We start from the raw sequence: 12,457 nt of genomic DNA, 5'->3' as shown, positions 1-12,457 counted from the left end.
ATATTCTGAGTTTGAATCCAGTCAAGCCTGTAAATGTAACTATCAATTTATGGAGAGAAGGGAGAATGAACAATATAGGAAAGTGTCAAACAACACCAAGAAGATGCAATCAGTTAACCCCAGAATGTGGAAAGTTCTACTGGGCAAATGAGAGGATTTCTTCAACAAAGAAATTACCTTAATAAATTAAAAGAGATTTAAGACACCTAACAACCAAATACAGTATATGGATCCTGATTTGACCAATCAATTATAAACAGACGTTTTTGAGACAATGGGGAAATTTGACCAAAGACTGGATATTAGATGATATTAAGGAATTATTATTAAAGGTTAATAATTTTGTCAGTGTCATAATGATATTGTGTCACAGCATACAGTGGTTATGTTTTTGAAAACAGTCTTTTGTCTATTATAGACATATAATGAATAATTTAAGGGTGAAATTCTATGATCTCCAGGACTGCCATTAAGATACTCTAGAGAGAAGGGGGGAAATGGCAGGACAGATGAAACAAGATTAGGCGAGGGTTGATAGGTGTTAAAGCTGAGTGATGCGCATATGCTGGAGATGGGATATAATACTATATTCTCTATTTTATGTGTGTGTTTTAAATTTGCCATAATAGGAAGTCAAAATTTAAATCAATACATACATACATACATACATATATAAAGGCTTTAGGGCGGCTTACTTCTGCACCTGACTTGTTACCTGGGGAAGAGACTGAGTGAATGAATCCAAAAAACTATAATATTGGGATCCCTGAGCCAGTTAGTATGGGTGCACTTGTCTAAATGTATAATCCTGAGGAAAGGAGCATCTTCCTTTCTTTTTTGTGGAACCCCTGAGGGGAAATGCACCAGTAACGGCCACAGTGAGGACAAGAAGCTCAATCCAAATCATTTCTTTTGGACGGCCTGTGTATCCACAGGTGATCAAAGGAGTGGTAGCTGAAGCCCTCCCTGACACCTGGGGCTGGGGTCTGAGTTGTGGTGTGATTATCTTAGACTGGGGCATATGTAAGAGGTATAAGGACAGTGTGCTCAAATCCTGTGAGCAGCAGTGGATGTTGACAAGATCATTGCTTTCCAAGGGCATAGCTATGGAATGTTCCAGAGCCAGCAGTGACGCCAGGCTCCCAGCTGCTACAGCACTAGGGTAACAACTTCCAGAGCAATCAGCCCTGGTTGTGATGGCTGTGATTCCTAGACACAGGGGAAGGAGTGGAGTGAGAAGGAGAGAAGGGGGGGTCTGGGTTTCCCAACTGATCTAGACGTATGGGGCTTGCATTGACAAACCAGAGACATCCCTATGGTGAGACACTGTGCATTTGTCAGCTGGTGAAGCAGGATTTACTCATTACCCAGTTCTCGAATTGCATGATTCTATCATTGTACTACATGGAAATGACTCTGACCATGATTTGGTGGCGTGACCAGAGTGCTCCTCCCACTTCCTTGTCTCTTGCATAATCTTGGGCAGGTCGCCCTTCTTTAAATTAGGATAATAATACCTTGCCTTTCTACCTCCAGGGCTGTTGTGAGGATCTTAAGAGATAATATATGGAAGTATAATTTTTGTGAACTATAAAATGCTATTCAAATATGTAATTTGATATAAAGGTCAAATATCATTCTGACCTTAAATGACTAGCTGATTTATATCTTTTTTTTTTTTTTTTTGCGGTACGCGGGCCTCTCACTGCTGTGGCCTCTCCCGTTGCAGAGCACAGCCTCTGGACGCGCAGGCTCAGCGGCCATGGCTCATGGGCCCAGCCGCTCCACGGCATGTGGGATCTTCCCAGACCAGGGCATGAACCCGTGTCCCCTGCATCAGCAGGCGGACTCTCAACCACTGCGCCACCAGGGAAACCCCTAGCTGATTTATATCTTAAAGCTTCTTATTTCTTTGATTCTATGCTAGTAATAAATATTTAATTAGTACATTATAAAACTAGATAGTCAAGAAACAACTACAGAGAAATTTAGTGTATAGTATGATCTTTCTGCATTCTCCTATGTTACATAGGAATTCCTGGAAATAAGAAAATCTTGCCCAGTTAATATTTTATAGTTATATCCTTGAATACATGCCCATCAATTTAGGAGACAAATAAGTTGCTACATATTCCATAAATCATGCTTATTATTTTATAATCTCAATTTCATAAATCAATATTTCAATAATATATAATCAACTGGGGAACAAGAACAGGGTTGGCAAACTATGGCCCATGGCATAAATCTGGCCACCACCTATTTTTGTATGGCCTGCAAACTAAGAACTGTTTTGACATTTTGAAATTTAAAAAAAAAAAAAATTCAAAACAAGAATATTTTATGACACATGAAAATTACATGAAATTCAAATTTCAGTGTCCATTTATTTATTGGAACACAGCCACACCCATTCATTTACCTACTGTCTATGGCTACAATGGCAGTTGAGGAGCTGTGAGAGGGACCACATACATGGTCCACAAAGCCTAAAATATTTACTATCTGGCTCTTTACAGAAAAGTTTGCCTATTGCCAGAATAGAAGGTTCAAAGGGACAGAAATTTAAAAATTTTGTTATTTTTTTATCTCAGGATAAATAAACCTGGGATATATGGACTCAAATTATGTATATGCAACAAAAGAAACCCACAGTTATGGTTTTAATATACAATGACTGGTTTTGAGTCAATTAAGAAAAAGTTATATAATAAGTAAAATATAAATAAATGGAATGCAATTAAATCCTTAAAAATATGTTCTCATTTTGCTCAATGTTGGTAGCAAAGTAAAGAGAATTGGGAGTAGTATATTTATTCTCTAACATACAATAGAAACCGATTTTAGTAAGGGAAAGAGGAAGTTCGTTGGAAAGAGGATTCTTGAGCAGTTCCAAAATTGAGGGAAGAGCTGGAGATCATGACCTTTGGAAGGACAGCAGACTGGTAAGCTCCAGGTCACCAGCAGCAAGAGACCCTGGATCTGCTCTCAGGGCATTTCCACAAGACTTCAGGAGGCTTCTATTTGAATTTTTGGGAGAAATAAATTGATGGGCCCAGTTTATGGCCCTGGAGCCCAGGGAACGGAGCGATGTGTGTGGGAACTCACTGGAATTCCATGGTTGGAATGAAGAAGGAAGAAAGAGGAGGTAAGATGGAGGATGGGATGCCAGGCAAACAAAAACCAGCAGATGTGCTCACAGGGAGCTTCTCAGGAAACACAGGCTTTAATCCCAACTTCAGCACCAAATGGGTAAATGTGAGTAAGTCATCTCATTGGGGGTCAGTTAGGGGTATTTCCATTTCATGTTAGTATAAAAGGAGGGGCATAATTAGGCCCACCTGCCATAAAACTCTTCCTTGGCCACAGTACCTAAAATTCTCACCCTCAGGACAAATTTTTTTAAGTTAAAGAACAATAACTTTTAGAGGATCAAATTAAAATATAATTGTGTAACCACTATCACCACTTCTATTCAACATTGCACTAAACTTTTCAGCCAGCACAGTAAGATAAGAAAGTGAAATAATAGGCATAAAGGTTGTAAAGAAAAAAGTTACCTTTTTTTTACAGGTGTGATTATATACATATACTATTCAAAAAATCTATTAAATATTACAATTAATAGTGAATTCAGCAAAGTCACTGGATGAGGGTCAATATAAATTTCATCTTATTTCTGTACCAGCAACACAATAACAACAAAAATAAAATGAAATTTAAAAAATGGTACTATTTACAATAGCATCAAAAAACATTAAATATGTAGGACTAAATATAACAAAAGATGTGAGCCAATTTCCTCAAATTGGCTATAAGTTAACGCAATCCCAACGAAAATCCCAGAAGACTTTTTATTTTGGTGGAAATTGATAAGCTGACTCTAAAATTTATAAAGAAATGCAAAAGGTGAAGAATAGCTGAGGCAATTTTGAAGAAGAAAAACAAAGCTGGAGCATCTAGGTCACCAGATATCACATCTACTAGGATGGCCAACTGTCCTACTTTGCCAGGGACTGAGGAGTTTTCTGAGATGCAATACTTTCAGTTTTAAAACCTAGAAAGTTAAATATATCAAATCACTATGTGGTACATCTTAAACTAATGCAATGTTATATGTCAGTTATATCTCAATAAAAATGTTGGGTGGGGACCAAAACGTACTGGGAAAACCAAGACACGTCAGTCACCCTAGGACTTAGTATAGAGCTATAGTTATTAACATGGTGTGATATTGGCTCAAGTATAAACATATAAACCAATGAAAGAGAACAGAGAGACCAGAAATAGATTCATACATATTTTATCATCGGCTTTTGACATATGGCCCAACAGTAGTCCATTTGGGAAAGGATGGTCTTTTCTGTAAATAGTGCTGAATAACTGGCTATCCACAGGGAGAAAAAAACACCTCAATTTCTAACTCATAACACAAAAAATAAATTCCAGATGAATTATGTTTCTAAATTTAAAAGATAAAATAATAAAGCTTTTAGGAAAAAAATAGGAGAATATCTATTCGACCATGATATGGATAAAGATTTCCTAAGTAAGACACAGAAAATGCTAAATATAAAGGAAAAAAATTGATAAATTGAACTAGATTAAATTTAAGTGTTCGTATTCATTAAAAAATATCTTTATGAAAATGAACTGCAAGCAAGCCACAGAGTGGGAGAAGATATATGTGATTTATATATATAATTCATCAAACCTATGTAATATATAATTATATAAATACAAAAATGTATTTTATTAATATTTATTTAAATAAATATATTTAATATAAATATGTTGTTTATATTAAATGTAAAATTATAATATATAACAAATATATTTTTGTATATAAATCACATGTATCTCCTCCAACTCTATATATGTGTATGTTTGTATGTGTGTGTATATGTGTGTATATCTATAAATCTATATTTATATCTATACCTATCTTATTTATATATATATATATATATATATATACATATACCATTTGTTAGGTATATATCTGACAAAGGACACATATACAGAATATATAAAGAGTTCCCATAAGTCAATAAGAAAAAGTCATATGAAATGGTGCTTGACTTCCTTAATCATCAGAGAGATGCAAATTAAAACCACTATGAGAGAATACTACATGTCTACCAGAAGAGCTAAAATGAAAGACAGGGAATTCCCTGGCAGTGCAGTGGTTAGACTCCGCGCTCTCACTGTTGAGGGCCCGTGTTCAATCCCTGGTTGGGGAACTAAGATCCCACAAGCCACATGGTGCAGCCAAAAAATTTTTTAAAATTTTAATAAAAGGAGAAAGAGACAGACAATATGAAGTTCTGGTAAGGATGTGAGGCACAAAGAAATTTCACACGTTGTTAAAAGCAGTATCAAATGTACAATCATTCTGGGAAGCTCTTTGGCAATGTCTACTAAAGCTGAACACATTCATACCCGATAACCTACAGATTCCACTTCTGGGTACATACCTAGGTACATACCTAGACACCTAACATAAATCTTCCTAAGGGGTTTAGACCTGGGGCCACAAATTCAAACAGCCCCATGACCACGTCTAGACCTCAAGGTTCCGCCTCTCTCTCTCTCAACGGCTGACTGCTCGTGAGTGGGCACCTTACCCATACCAGGCGCCGTGGACGCAGTCGAGGCTCTGCCCCAATCCCCTTGCCTGGGCAGTGCACCATCCCCCAGCTGCTGTGAACGCTGGCTGCTAGCAGCTCACAGCTGCCCTTTCTCTTGAATCGCCTTGCCCAGAAATGCTTGAGAAACTATGCCCTCCCCCACCAGAGGCAGCCCACAGTCAATAACTGATGGGTATCGGGGTACAAAAGCAGGCTCCATGCTTCGAGATGGGGTAACTGCAGTGCTGTACACTCTCCAGATTCCAGGGTGGGAGCAGCCTGAGGCTAGAAGTGCAGCTCTGTCTCCTGCTCCATCCTGCTTCCCTCACTGCCTATCAGGTTTCTCCTGAGAGCACTCCCCCAATAAATCACTTGCACCAGCATCCCTCCTCTTCTAGGGAAACCGAGGTAAGTCATAGGGCCCATAAGATCCTCTTTCCCCAAAGAGCCGAGCGCCTAGGCACACTGAGACGGCCCCATCAATGTCAACACAGCCATGCACTCCTGGAGCTCATGGTCTTCCCCTTGCTGAGCTGTGGTTGTTCAGCTTCCCTTTGGTTTCATAAAAGACCCCGGGAGCTTTCCGATAATCCCCCTTTCTGTTCAAGTCAGCCAAAGTCCATTTCTCTTCCCTGAAACCAATATAACCTTAACTAGTATGATGGGTAATCCAGGCCTGACCTAACATGGCTTTGGAGATAGGACTCAATCCTTTGTGGAAGAACATCAGTTGGAATCCTGAGGGAAAAACTGATTACCCTTCCTATTCTCTTGGCTTCAGTAACTGTACGTTTTGCTAGGAATGCTCCCCATCTTTTAATCCTCCAGGAATTTGCCTTGCTGAGGAGTTAATTTGTTACCCAGGGCTATGTTTCCCCGAGACCTTGATTCCCTGGAGGCAGAGAGCTGAATTCCTTCCACTGGTCGTCATTCTCTTGCATCTCTGTTTCCAGTCCTGTGCAGGAAGCCTCTAGCATTTCTCTGAGCCTTCTTATCCCTAACATGTACTTTTCTACATCCTCTTATTCTCTCTGTGTGTGCATACATATGCAGTGTGTTTGCACACGTTAGGAAAGCAAAAAGAGGAGGTGGGGATATCGCAGGAGGGTGGTTGGATTTCAAATCACTCAACCATGGGTTATAAAGAAAGGGCGACACAACACCAACCTGATTAGTTCCACTCAGAATTGTTCACTGATTCATCAGAAAATTGATCCTTCTGACCCAGACTCTCCTCTCTCAATGGTCAAAGGCAGCTTTTGTTTGAGCCAGTAATTGTGCCACTATAGCAATTTTATTTAGTCTAGCCCAAGACAAGTTTCTACCTGAGCCAAATGTGGATATAGCTGGATAATTTTTTTTTTGGGTGGATAATATTTGAAGATATTAACCTACATCCTGTTTTCCAGTGGACATCTCCTCTCCCCTTCCTCCACTTAAGCAGACTGTCATGTGGTCTCAGGGGAGCCATGCTGCAGGGTGAAAATTTGACACATCTTTCTGGCTTGTTCCTAAAGATTGGTAGAGGCCATAAACTGATGGTCCACTGGTCTTAGAGCTCTCACAGATGAGGTTTGCTTGGCCCACATGGTACTTTTTAAAAGTCTGATTTGGGCCACGCAGGGCTCGGCTCTCCAGTTTATCAGAGTCCCCAACACTTCCTATTGTCTGCCACAATTGACATTTCCTGCTTGGCTTCAGTGTACACTTGAATCTGTGACCCCCCCCAAAAAACCATTAAGGAAGATTATGTTTGGTACCCTAGAAGCAAACATTCTGCTCTCTGAGGAAGAAACAGGAAGATTAAGAGAGGAAATTTCCCTCTCAGAAGAGAGAAAGCCACAACGTAAGGCCCAATGATGGCTTATGACTATGATTTCATTGCACGCAGTTTAAATAACAACCCTAAGCAAGACGGATGGGTGAGTGGCCATCGTGAGGGAAGACAGAAATGTGGATCTAGGTTAGAGAGAAAGGAGGGGAGGCTGTGGTCTAGGGTCTCATCTGCTCAGCATCCCTTCCTTCTCCTTCCGGTTGGAGCACCTTGATTACCCTTGGGAAACTGCCCCAACGCATTGCATAGAATCTTGGATTCTTTCAAGTGCCATGGCCAAGGGGTATGTGTGACCAAATGACCCAAAGCAGGCCATTCACACTCTTTCTTCAAGGAATTTGGACCTTGAGCACAGGAAGATAAGGGTAGAAAACCTACCCTGATGGAGGATCCTTAAAGAACTGCCCACTAACTCCTGCTACCTGGACTCCTTAGGTACCCTAATTCCTCTTCTTTCTGGGGCCTATCATGTCAGATTCTGTAAATTCTCTGAGCTTCCCCATATTATTCCAATAAGGTCTTTTAAGGGTCAGTTTCTGTTGCTGGCAGCCTGAGAACCCTGCCTTGTACAAGAGGGTTCCTGGAGGATGTGGGATGTGAGCCAGCAAGAATAGCTTCTTCCAGGTGAGGGGCACATTCTCAGCAGAGCCTCTCATGAACTCTTCTTGGCCTGACTCAAAGGGAAACTTCAAGGGAGGAAGTGTGAGGAATCGGGGTGTGGGGAGATATGGGGAAGGGGCTAGAGTGGGAGAATCCTTTCTTGCTTGTCTGCAGAGTATGGCCTTTCTCCCAGAGCAGAGGTCCCCATGATGTTGTTGCAGTCACTCCTGAGACGTAATCAGTGAGCAGCAGAGAACTGGGCAGGATGCATTAGAAATTGGAGATTCACCAAGGAAGTGAGTTCTGTAGGAAGCCTCATCCACCAGGTGAGTTGGGGCAGCAAAGAGTTGGTGACCATTATTTTTATTTTTTAAAAAGATATGTATTTATTTGGTTGTGTCGGGTCTTAGCTGCAGCAGGAAGGTTCCTTAGCTGTGGCTCATGGGCTCCTTAGTTGCGGCTCACCAGCTTCTTAGTTGCAGCAGGTGGGCTCCTTAGTTGCAGCAGGCGGGCTCCTTAGTTGCGGCTCAAGGGCTCCTTAGTTGTGGCTCGCCAGCTCCTTAGTTGCCGCTCGCCGGCTCCTTAGTTGTGGCATGTGAACTCTTAGTTGCTGCATGCATGTGGGATCTAGTTCCTGGACCAGGGATCAAACCTGGGCCCCCTGCATTGGGAGCGTGGAGTCTCCCAACGGAGTCTCCAGGGAAGTTCTGGGAACCATTACTGAAGAGATGTAAGAGCAATGGAGGAGGGGAGAACATGAGAATGCAGTGATTGCTTGTAAAGAATAGAAAGGACTCCTGAGTCAGTCTGCCTGCACTTGAATCCTGGCTCTGTCACTGACATCGTGTGATCAATTTTTTCACCCCTAAATACTCCCTACCTCAATTTAATTTAGTGGCTGGCAAAAACCAATCACTTAATAAAGGATGACTAGTGTTATTATTTTTATCACTAAAATGTTATTCTATTAATCCAAATTGTTAATTATCAATTATTATTATTACCAATTAAACTTCAGATTCAAAGCCACAGACCATGCCTGCACACCCACCCACATACAAAACACACAATTATATTTCAGAAATACCCCTGGGGCCCAGCCTGAAATTACAGACTAATAAACCCGAGACAAAGCCAATAAGGTATCAAAAAATAGAAGATCCAACGGGCATAAACTTGTACCACTGTGTTAAAAGGGAAATGTGGTCTGAGACACAGAGCTATGGGACGGACAGGGACCCAGGTGAGTGGCAAAGTTGGGACAATAACCTGGGATTACTTCCTGTTCTGGTAAGATTCTTGGAAACTAGATACAGACACAGCTCATGCTGCTGAACAGGAGCACAACGATCTGTGATGTATCCTGTGAGCCCAAGGAACTGGACCTGAAAATGTAAACTGTATTACTAAAATAATTGCATTTATCACTCTTCAGGAAGATGGGAGTGATGGAGAAAGTGTTGGTCTGGGAGTTAGAAGTCCTGGAGTCACCAGAAGGTCTATGAGGACTTCTGGAAGGGATTCACTCTCTCAAAGCCTGGCTTTCCCATGTTAGTATCCCATGACCGTGGCATGCATGGCCCTCCTCCACCCTTGTGAATATGGCCCGCTCTGTCTGGAACACCCTAATCTCACTCCTCCTCCACCTCATCCAGATGCTCTCAGGATCTCTGAGTTGTCTTTTTTTTTTTTAATTTATTTATTTTTGGATGTGTTGGGTCTTCGTTGCTGCGCGCGGGCTTTCTCTAGTTGTGGTGAGCGAGGGCTACTCTTCGTTGTGGTGGCTTCTCTTGTTGCGGAGCACGGGCTCTAGGCACATTGGCTTCAGTAGTTGTGGCTCGTGGTCTCTAGAGCGCAGGCTCAGCAGTTGTGGCTCACAGGCTTAGTTGCTCTGCAGCTTGTGGGATCTTCCTGGACCAGGGCTCAAACCCATGTCCCCTGCATTGGCAGGCAGATTCTTAACCACTGCGCCACCAGGGAAGCCCAGGATCTCTGAGTTTTAAACACAATGTGTCCTCCCCCAGAACCGATATTTTTTCCCAAAGGTCAGTTGGCACACATGGACATAGACCTTTGGTCATCACCTGCTAACGTGTGGGCCATTTCCCTGGGTCACTTCCCACCACACTCCCGCATGGCAGGAGGGACAAGTATTAACCTCATTGTACAGATGAAGAAACTGAATCTTAGTGAGGTGAAGTGACTTGCTCCAGATCACAGAGCTGGGAAGGGGCCACTCAGCCCCACATCTACCTTGTCTGCTTCAAATCCAAGGTTATATCCTAAATAGCCTTATCATCTGCAGGGTATGTAGACTCTGAGGGACCTTCTGCACCCAGGGTCTGGGGAACAGTCCCCTTCAGGTAGAGGGGAGCCCTTAGGGAAAACCCCAGGATGTATCTAGAATCATCCAAAGATTATATCAGTGATTATATCAGTGAACAAAGCAGAAAGAACCCCATCTCTGTGGAATTTATGTTCTGGTGGAAGAAAGAGACAGTAAAGCAGTAAAGCATAAATGTAACAAGTAAGTAGATGATATAGTATTATTAAGAGGTAATAAGGGCTACTAAAAAAGAAAGAACGAAAAAAGGTAACAGGATGGGGGGAAGTGTTGCAATTTAAAATGAAGTGGTCAGCCATACTTTGCAATCAGGCTTACATGTGGCATGCTTTTCTCATTCCATCTTTATAAATCAGCAAAAAATGTTTTTTTGTTTGCTTATTCCACCAGTTCTACTGTGACATACTCTGCATATAAAGACATGTAGCAATAATGGGGGGGGGAGGGTAATCTCACAGTGTCTTTGGAAGGGCCAGAACTTGCCTTAAATCTTTCTCAACCAAATAAGTATTTTGTCTATTAGTGCTTGGGAGAATTTGAATGTAGGATGGGTTCACCTGCACAAAAGGAAAAGATTTTTATCACATTTTTTTATATAGAAATAAAGTGAGGAGGTATGTAGTACATGAATGGTACAAAAATGGTATGTAGTACATGAATATGCCTTGTTTAATTACAGAAAATTCCAAAAGTTGTACTATATATTTTTTTTCTGTGTGGAAAGGCAGGAATGCTTTCCTGGACAGCAGATGAGTGAGCAGTAGCTTTAGTTTGTTTGTATGTGGGTACAGTTGGAGCACTATGTATGTATGTATTCTGGACTACTTTGAGAGAAGTATTTAAATGTAACAAGGTTAAGTGAACTTGAGTTATAATATATTTGGGGAATCAGTTCAGTACAAATTGTGACTGTAAACATTGTACTGTAAATGTTTTGTAGTTTTCCCCCAATAAAACTTTTGGGGAAAAAAGTGGAAAAAAAAGTAAAAAAAAAAAGGAGTGGTCAGGGAAGGTCTCTCTGAAAGGTGACATCTGAGCAAAGACTTGAAGTTCAGAGACTGACTCCCGAGATATCTGGACAAAGAGGATTCCAGGCAGACAGAATTCTGAGCCAGTGCAAAGGCCCTGAGGCAGAAGCATTCTGAATGTGTGGGAGGAACAGCAAAGAGGACAGTGGCTGCAGCAGAGTCAGCTGGGGTCAAAGAGATTAGGGAAGGCAGGTCACAAAGGGCCTCAAGGGTGACTGTAAGAACTCTTACTCTGAGTGAAATAGTAAGCCATGGGAGGGTCCCAAGCAAAGGAGTAACATGATCTGACTCACATTTTAAGACTAACTCTGGCTGCTGTATTGGGAGTAGATTGCAGGGAGAAAGGGTGGAAGCATCTGGGCCCATTAATATCAGCGGGTCAGGGAGAGGACAAGAAACCAGCAGAAGAATGGATGGAGAGTTAGGAGATAAATCAGAGTCTGTTTTCCTAGAAGCTACAACAAGAAAGACTATTTTTTTTTTATTGAACTATGGTTGATTTAAATATAGTGTTAGTTTCAGGCATACAGCAAAGTGATTCATATATATATATCAGATTCTTTTCCACTATAGATTATCACAAGATATTGAATATAGTTCCCTGTGCTATACAGTACGACCTTATTGTTTATTTTATATATATAGTGATATGTATCTGTTAATCCCCAACTTCTAATTTATCCCCCCACCCCTTTCCCTTTTGGTAACCATAACTTTGTTTTCTGTCTGTGAGTCTGTTTCTGTTTTGTAAGTAAGTTCATTTGTATTATTTTTTAGATTCCACATATAAATGATATCATATATTTGTCTTTCTCTGTCTGATTTACTTCACTTAGTATGATACTCTCTCTCTAGGTCCATCCATGTTGCTGCAATATTCCTCTTTTTTTATGATGAATATTCCATTGTCTATATGTATCACATCTTTATCTGTTCATCTGTCGATGGACACTAGGTTGCCTCTGTGTCTTGGCTACTGTGAATAGTGCTGCTGTGATCACTGGGGTGCATGTATCTTCTC

Source organism: Pseudorca crassidens, chromosome 10 (assembly GCF_039906515.1).
Source record: "Pseudorca crassidens isolate mPseCra1 chromosome 10, mPseCra1.hap1, whole genome shotgun sequence".
Classification (NCBI taxonomy): domain Eukaryota; kingdom Metazoa; phylum Chordata; class Mammalia; order Artiodactyla; family Delphinidae; genus Pseudorca; species Pseudorca crassidens.
Note: the sequence above shows the minus strand (reverse complement) of the source record.